The following is a 9,296-nucleotide window of genomic DNA, read 5'->3' on the forward strand; positions in this document are numbered from 1 at the left end:
GGGTTCAAGCGATTCTCCTGCCACAGCCTCTCAAGTTGCTAGGACTACAGGCACAAGCCACTGTGCCCAGCTAATTTTTGTATTTTTAGTAGAGATGGGGTTTCACCATGTTGGCCAGGATGGTCTCAAACTCCTGACCTCTAAAGAAGGATTTCTAACCATGGGAAGCAACATCCCATCAAAGCAAAAGCATGCTCCCCCGAAAATGTTTGGAGTTACTTTCTTAATGGACAGGCAGATAATTAGCAAATTTTCCCCCAACAGGATCTCCATCTATTACTAAAACAGAGTGGTGGGCATGCCTAATGAAAAGCTTGAGGACACTCATCCAATTTTTTGTTTGTTTGGTTGGTTGGTTGGTTGTATTTTTTTTTAGATGGAGTCTCACTCTGTCTCCTAGGCTGAAGTGCAGTGGCGTGATCTTGGCTCACTGCAACATCTGCCTCCTGGGTTCAAGTGATTCTCCTACCTCAGCCTCCTGAGTAGCTGGGAGTACATGTGAACACCACTATACCCAGATAATTTTTGTATTTTCAGTAGAGACGAGGTTTCACAATGTTGGCCAGGCTGATCTCGAACCCCTGACCACAGGTGATTCACCCGCCTTGGCCTCCTCACTCATCCAGTGTTGGATTTCTTCAGAGCTATATATATATAGGGGTGACCAAATATCCTAAAAGACATTGCACTTCATCATTCCATGCCTTCAGACATTTAAGGGCCATGGATGGTGATCTCCTCCAGAGACAAAATAAATGCTGGTGCATAACAGGTAAGTGTAGTATAATTTGCATACATCAGCTTTCGGCATTTAAACCATGGGTCACACATGTTAGAGCAAGAGGGCAGGTTGGATCCTGATAGCAGGAGGGAGTGTTTTCCTCTTAACTTTCCGATAGCATCATGGTATTTACCACTGTCATTTCAGAGTGAGGCAACAATTTTTTGTTTGGTTGGTTTTGTTTAGGATTTTTGTTTCTTTTCAGCCAGGGTCTCACTGTTGCCCACACTGGAGTGCTGTGGCAAGATCACAGGCCAGTACAGTCTTGACTTCTTGACCTTCAGGGCTCAATGAATCATCCTACCTCAGTTTCCCAAGTGCTGGAGTTACAGGGACACACCACCACCATGCCCAGCTTATTTATTTACTTTCTGAGACAGGGTCTCACTCTTTTGCCCAGTCCGGAGTGCAGTGGTGTCATCAGAATTCACTGCAGGCTCGAACTCCTGGGCTCCAGTCATCCTATCACCTCATACTCCTGAGTAGCTGGGACTAAAGGTGGGCACCGCCATACCCAGCTAATTTTTGTATATTTTGTAGAGACAGGGTTTCACCACTTTGCCCAGGCTAGTCTCAAACTCCTGGGCTCAAGTGATCCTCCTGCCTCGGCCTCCCAATGTGCTGAGATTACAGGCAGTTATTTTGACAGTACAATTGTGATGGGTTAAACTGAAACATGGGGCAGGAAGGTAAGGATGAGTCAGATAAATTCGATAAACAGATTTTGCTTGACGTGACCCTCGTTTGCATTGTCAGTGCAATCAGGGGCAGTAGGAAAAGGAGCCCTAACAGTGTACGTATTCCAGTCAATAGAAAAAGAGACCAACTCTTTCAGTTTCAGTAAGCACTGGAATTGTGAATAACTGCTTATACAGGCCGGTATGTTGGGCGAAAGTGGACCATAACAGATGTCAGCTAGTCGCCATCTTGGTTAGGAAGATTGCAGGTCACCTTTAAGTGAAAACCTCCACTGACAGATGTCCACTCTGGTAGGGTTGCCTTTTAAATATGAGAAACATGAATCTGTGTGTCAATGCCCTTATGTTTACTGCCACAGAGATTGGGAAATAATACCTGATGTGAGCCAGGTGCAGTGGCCCACACCTCTGGTCCCAGCTACTTGGGAGTTGGTAGGACTACGTTTGCCTGTAGTCCTAGCAACAGGCACTCCCAGCTACTTGGGAGACTGAGGCAGGAAGATGGCTTGATCCCCGGAGGTAAAGGCTACAGTGAGTTATAATCGCATCACTGCATTCTGGCCTGGGCAACACAGTGAGACCCCATCTCAAAAAAACAAAAATTAATATTAATAATACCTACGTGGGGCCCTCCAGTGGACTTGGAGGGAATATTTTATTTGATGTTATTTCCAGTATTTGATGTTGTCTCCAGTTTATAGGCATAATTTTTGATATTTTCATTTCCCAGCAGCTCATTATGAAAGGAATATTTTATTCATTTGGAGCTCTTGGTAAGAAGTTTTATGAGAACTTAGGAATAATGGAGAATGTTTCCTTTAAGAAGTGCAGGTTCATAAGCCCCTTCATCTAACCACTGCATGGGTCTTCCTGTTATAATTTCAACAGGAGGGAGTGGAAGTTTTCCAGAAACTGTGGGGGATCTTTGACCAGGGAAGGTTAGAAACTTCTGTTAGCTTTGTCAATTGAGTTTTTATTGTATCATTATTGAGTTGCACTAGTCCAGAGGATTAGGGGTGATAGGCAAAATGGAAATGTTGGGACGTAGGCCAAACGTTACAAATGGATTCAACTACCTGCCTGATAAAGTGTGTTCCTTGGTTGTTGTGGAGATCAGATGGCACTCCCCATGAGGAATGATTTTTTTTGAATCACAGTCTACCTGCTACTTGGCCTGTGGCTCATCAGTATGGAAATGCTTCACCCCAGTGAGAGCACATATAAATTAGCACCAGAAAGTGTGACCCTGAGATGGAGACAGCTGGATAAAGTCTAACTGCCATGTCTCAAAGGGTCCTAAAGGCAAAATGTCCCTGTGACCCATGAAGGGGTTTTCCAGGATTATGTTTGGGACAGAACAGATAGTACTACAAGAATAAACCTTTTGTGCAATCGTAGGAGATAGTTTTCAGTAGCACTGCTTTCCCCATGCTATCATTTAGTCTGAATTCCAATGAGTCAGCTTATGAACTACTTTAAAAAGGGTAATTGAAGCCTAAGGGGTGGATCAGCATATCATTGGGCCCATACCATACGCCTGTTTCTGAAGAAAAACTTGTTCCCTTTATCTTGCCAGAGATCTATCTCCTGCTTGGGAGATCCCATGTGTGCTTCTTCTAAAAACGTTTTCAATGGGTCATAAGTCAGCAAGGTCATTTGGAGAAGTTCTGTGTCTCTTGTCATCTTCAGAGCTGCATTCTTAGCTGCAGCATCAGCAAAATGGTTATTCTTGCTCTCCAGAGTATCTAATTTTTTTTTTTTTTTTTTGAGACGGAGTCTCGCTCTGTCGCCCAGGCTGGAGTGCAGTGGCGCAATCTTGGCTCACTGCAAGCTCCGCCTCCCGAGGTCACGCCATTCTCCTGCCTCAGCCTCTCCAAGTAGCAGAGTACCTAATTTTGAATGACAAGGAATTTTGATGATGGCCAAAGATTTGGGTTTTCAAATTGCTCCTAAGAGGTCAGAGACTTATTGGTCATTTTTGATGAGTTGACCTGGTGAAATAAGAAACCTAGGTTGCTTCTAAAGCATTCCAAAATCATCACCTTCTCCAAATGCACCTCCGTGGTCAGTGTAAATATTAGGCTGACGTGGGAGGATTGACTGAGCCCAGGAGTTCAAGACCAGCCTGGAAACCACTGTGAGACCTCCTCTCTATAAAAAGTCGAAGAATTAGCCAGGCATGGTGGCATGCACCTCTGGCCTCATCTACTCGGAGGCTGAGGTGGGAGGATTGCTAGAGCCCAGAAGTTTGAGGCTGTGGTGGGCCATAATGGAGCCACTGCACGCCAGCATGGGTGACAGAGTGAGACCGTGTTTCAATAAATAAATAAATAAATTGTTTTTAACCATTTAAAATATCAATGACAGATTTGTTTGGCCTTTTAAGTGCATTGCTGAATTCTCCTCCAATCTACATCTAAATCTAAAGCAGAGCCTGCTTTAGAAAGAGAAGAGGAAAATGCATTTCAATTTAGAAAAGGGAAGTCTTTCACAATATTCTTAATTCACATTATGGTGAAGCAGTATACACAATGGTAGGCTCCCCTCTTCCTGTGGGTTTTACCTTGAAAAGAACAGAAGTTTCAGGGAAGGGGTCAGAGCCCTGGGGACTTTCCTCAGGTGATGGTGATGGAAGAAGAGGCAAGGCAGGACCGGAGGGCTCAGGTAAGGGAGACTATGCAGGTGCAGGGGCAGTAGGAAAAGGAGCAGTTGGAGGCGAAAGAGACAAAGTCTCCTCAATATTTCTCAATTCGGAAAAAGCATCAGATATCCCCAGTTTAAATCCTCAGTGGAGGCAATTTTCTCAGTAGTTCTATTAGAAATTTCTAGGTATCATTGGAAGTAAGTCTCCCATTTAATTTGTCTGATTCTAAAACCAAATTTTTCAAATTGTGTGCCTTAATAAATTATTTTAGGCATTTCAAAAGATGGCCATTTTCTCCATTCTACTTATGAGTTTTTCTGGTTAGGTGGGTCAGGTTTCTTGGATATTTACAAGAGGATCCTTCATAACTGTTATACAGAAACCCAGCTGGTGGTTCTAAACGCTGCTGTTTCTTCAAAGTATGCTCAGATTTTGAAGCTTAATTTACCATAATTCAGGAGCTTTGCAAAGATGACCAAAGTCTGGGATGTGTTTTGGGTCACAGTGTCCTGCTTATGTAGTCACTCCTACAGATATCACCAGAGTTGTGTATCACTGTCTTAGTGGCTCCCACTGTTTCTAACCACCAAGTTGCCACAGAGTGCATCTGCTCTGGGGGACCCATCGCACATATACCTTCCCAGAAGAGCAGGAAAGGGGATTCATAAAGACGTTCTTCTGATGGGGAATGCTCTATGAGGCCGCCTTCACATGGTGAGTAGTGACCGTGACACCTCTGCAGCGTCCCTGGTCACTTGGAGCCCCTGAATGGGTCAGCGGGAGCAGATCACTTCTTTTCATCAGGGCTGGAGAAAGCACCTCTGTGCATTTTCCAGGTAAGAACTAACAGAGGCCGGGCACATTGGCTTACACCTGTAATCTCAGCCCTTTGGGAGGCCGAGGTGGGCAGATCACCTGAGGTCAGGAGTTTGAGACCAGCCTGAACAACATGGAGAAACCCTGTATCTACTAAAAACACAAAATTTTAGGTGTGGTGGCACGTTTGTAAAACCAGCTATTCGGGAGGCTGAGGCAGGAGAATCACTTGAACCTGGGAGGCAGAGGTTGTGATGAACCGAGATCCCACCATTGCACTCCATCCTGGGCAACAAGAGCAAAACTCTGTCTCAAAAGAAAAAAAAAAAAAGAACAAGAATTAGTCACAAGCGAAAACCTAAGTTCAAACTTTCATAAAAGCATGCTACAGAAAACAAAACCACCAGTGCCTACCTGCCAATATCTTGACCCAGACCTTTCTGATGAGGGACAGAGGCAGAAAAGGCAGAAGTTTTCCACACAGCCCTTTGCCTGACTGTGACCCAAACCTTCTGTCCTGAGGCAGAGGTGGAAAGAGCAGTTTTTTCCCCCTGAAACTCAAGTCTCTTAACCACAGGGTAAAGACAGAAAACCTCCATTGTAGAAAGGGACGGCTGGAAAGGACAACTCAAGCAAACTCCAGGCCTTCAAACAAGGAGTGGGAAGGTCCAGATTTCAGGAGGATTCACCACTTACTGCCCATCTGTTTCTCTGAGTCAGAATGTGAGGATTTCAAAGCTGGCCAGGCACCTAGTCCAGGAGGAATGTGGTCTGAGAGATGAAAATAGATGTCCCCTTGTAGACTAAGACAGACTCTTAGGTTAAGGAAACTAAAGTTACCTATGGGTCAAGGATTCGGGGCTGGACTGGCATAGCAACTTCCTAAATTTCTATGGCTATGAGAAAAACCACACTCTTGCTAAACTCCTCAACAACAGGAGCTAGCAGGCAAATTGTCAAAATCTTCCCAGCAATTCTCAACTGGATTTACAACCCAGATCACTAGACCTCTGATGGGACAGAGGAGTGCCTTTCCATTCTTTCCTGATAAGCAACTGCAGACCTCAAGCCAGTTTCAGCCATGTTACAGGGACTGCACACAAACCGACTTCATGTCCTGTAGTTCACCTTTTGACATAAAGAGCCGATTTCCACCTAATTTTAATGCTAAAATCTCTTCCCAATGTGAAGATAGGGTGCACCTTACATATATGTTTACCCATTTCACATGAGCTCAACACCCCTCAGAAATGGTGTTTCCCCAAATGTGCTGAATATGTATAACTCCATTGTGTGATACACACCCTGTGAGGCACAAAAACCAACCGCCGCCCCCCCCCCCCGAAGACAAAGCACCCTTCAAAGACACACACCGGAGACTGTCTCTTCCTGGACTGCAAGCTGATCTCACCAATAAAATTCTTACTACTATGTAGCCACCCTGGAGGCCTTTGAGAGAACAGTCAGATGGTCAGAGATGAGTTGCTCTGCATCCTGCTCACTGGGCCAAAAACGTCGACCTAGAAGGAAGGGGCTTAAGCACAAACACGATTTAAAGAGTTTGTTTGAGCCAATGTGAGGACACTTGCCCAGAAGACTCAGACCCAAGCAATCTTGGATATGGGCTCCATTTGCCCTTTGTTACAAGTGGGTTTCCAAAGACCAAAAAGGGGGACGGGAAGTTGGCTGGTACAAAATTTCTTGTCAGGAACTCCCTGAAGTTTACAGAAATAACACTGATTAATGATTAGCTATACATTGTTCAGCTACAGGGAGTGAGAGATGGTGTCCAGTGCAGCATATTTAGGTTGCTTTATAGCCACTTGTGATGATAGCAAGCAGTTTCAACAGATGAATACACGGCTTCAAAACAGGGAAGTAGGACGTTGCTGTCTCATTTTAATGCCTAACTCTGGGCTTGTTAATTTGAAAGCACTCACTTTCCTCACATAAAATTTCTTTTCTTTCCTCAGACATTTGAATTCTTTATAGTTTAGGAATATTTTGAATAAATATGAATTTGTTTTACATGTCTTTGGTAAACCATATTCACATGTTTCTCTAGAAATAGAAATTCCAATAGAACTATAATGCCAGGCATATATGTACTTTTAAATGTATTAGTAGACATGTTTTAAAAAGTAAAAAGGAAGAGGTGAAATTATTTTTTATAATATATATTCAACTAAGTATATTTAAGATATTATCATTACCCCATGTGACACTAGCAAGATTTCAAGTGTTCAATAGCTACCTGTGGTTTGTGGCTATCATATTGGAAAGCACAAGTCTACGGGGTAGAAAAGTTGAATTTCTGGGTCACAGCATATATGTATGTGTGTCTTACCATTAGAATATACTGCCAAACAATTTTCCAAAGTTTTTGAACTTACTTATACTCTTGCCAGAAATGAATAGAAGATTATAATGCTTCCGTTATGCCAAAATCTGGGAATGTCTTTTTTTTTTAAGTCAAGTTTACTGAGGTATAATTAAAACTCACCAGCATTACATGTTGTACATGGTTCTCAGTGATATATTCTCTTTGCAAAGCTGGCTTTTGGTTTGATTTAAAAGCTAATGCCACGTAAAAAAATTCAATACTTAGGGCTAGGCGAGGTGGCTCATGCCTGTAATTCCAGCACTTTGGAAGGATGAGGTGGACGGATCACTTGAGGTCAGGAGTTTGAGATCAGCCTGGCCAAAATGGTGAAACCCCATTTCTACTAAAAATGCAAAAATTAGCCAGGTGTGGTGGGGGGGAACCTATACTCTCAGCTACTTGGGAGGCTGAGGCAGGAGGATCATCTGAGCTCTGGAGGCTGAAGTTTCAGTGAGCTATCATTGCACCACTGCAGTCCAGCCTTGGTGACAGAGTGAGACTGTGTCTCAAAAACAGAAAAAAAATGGGTGTGTGTGTGTGTGTGTATATATATATATATATATATACTGTGTGTATATATATATATATATACTGTGTGTATATATATATATATATACTGTGTGTGTATATATATATATATATACACTGTGTGTGTATATATATATATACTGTGTGTATATATATATATACACACTGTGTATGTGTGTGTGTGTATATATATATATATATATATATATATATATACACACACACACATATATATGTTGTGAACTCAACAAGCAACACTATTCTCCAAGTAAAGTAATAGAGAATCTTAAGGCAATCAAAATTATTTATTATTTATTAACTATTTAATTTTAAGGCAATCAAAATTAATTATTGTTATTTATTAACTCTATTATTATCAACATTATTTATTAACTCCATTATTAACTCCATATAATCATTAATATTAGTCATGGATTTTAAAATTAACTACATATATTGAGCTGACATTTAATAGAGGATGATGGCATCATGTATTAGATGACATCTAAATATATTTACGAAGAAATTGTAAGTGGAATAATTCAGTCTCCTAGTTTCTAGAATTATCTCCTTTTAAAGATATTACCGCCGGGCGCGGTGGCTCACGCTTGTAATCCCAGCACTTTGGGAGGCCGAGGCGGGCGGATCACGAGGTCAGGAGATCGAGACCACGGTGAAACCCCGTCTCTACTAAAAATACAAAAAATTAGCCGGGCGTGGTGGCGGGCGCCTGTAGTCCCAGCTACTCGGAGAGGCTGAGGCAGGAGAATGGCGGGAACCCGGGAGGCGGAGCTTGCAGTGAGCCGAGATTGCGCCGCTGCACTCCAGCCTGGGAGACAGAGCAAGACTCCGTCTCAAAAAAAAAAAAAAAAAAAAAAAAAAAAAAAGATATTACCTACTGAATTAGTAAGTAACTGAGTCCAAATCTCACCCTACTTGCTGCATGACAGCTAAGAAGTCAGGAGACACAAGGTGTTGGGGCAGGGAAGGTGACTTTATTTCAGAGAGCTAGCAAACCAAGAAGATGGTGAACTAATGTCCTAACGAAACATCTCAAGTTAATAAAAATTTCTGGCTTCTTGTATGTTAGGGAAAGGGGAAAGAAGCAGGGGATTGAGGTCAAGAGGTGGCTGACACTCGCAGACATCCGGGCAGCAGTGAGGGCCCAAGGGGGCTTTGAAACTTCTTTCTCTTTGGTCAGGTCACCAGAATAAACACGGTTACTTGTGTGCATACATCCCTTAGCTCCTCAGGGGTTAATTTTGGGAAGGGACTATTACATTCTTGCATTATTATTATTATTATTGAGCCTGAGCTTCGTTTTTGTTGCCCAGGCTAGAGTTCAATGATGCGATTTCGGCTCACTGCAACCTCTGCCTCCCAGGTTCAAGCGATTTTCCTGTCTCAGCCTCCCAAGTAGCTGAGATTAACAGGCATGCGCCACCA

This window comes from Nomascus leucogenys, chromosome 12 (assembly GCF_006542625.1).
Source record: "Nomascus leucogenys isolate Asia chromosome 12, Asia_NLE_v1, whole genome shotgun sequence".
Lineage (NCBI taxonomy): Eukaryota > Metazoa > Chordata > Mammalia > Primates > Hylobatidae > Nomascus > Nomascus leucogenys.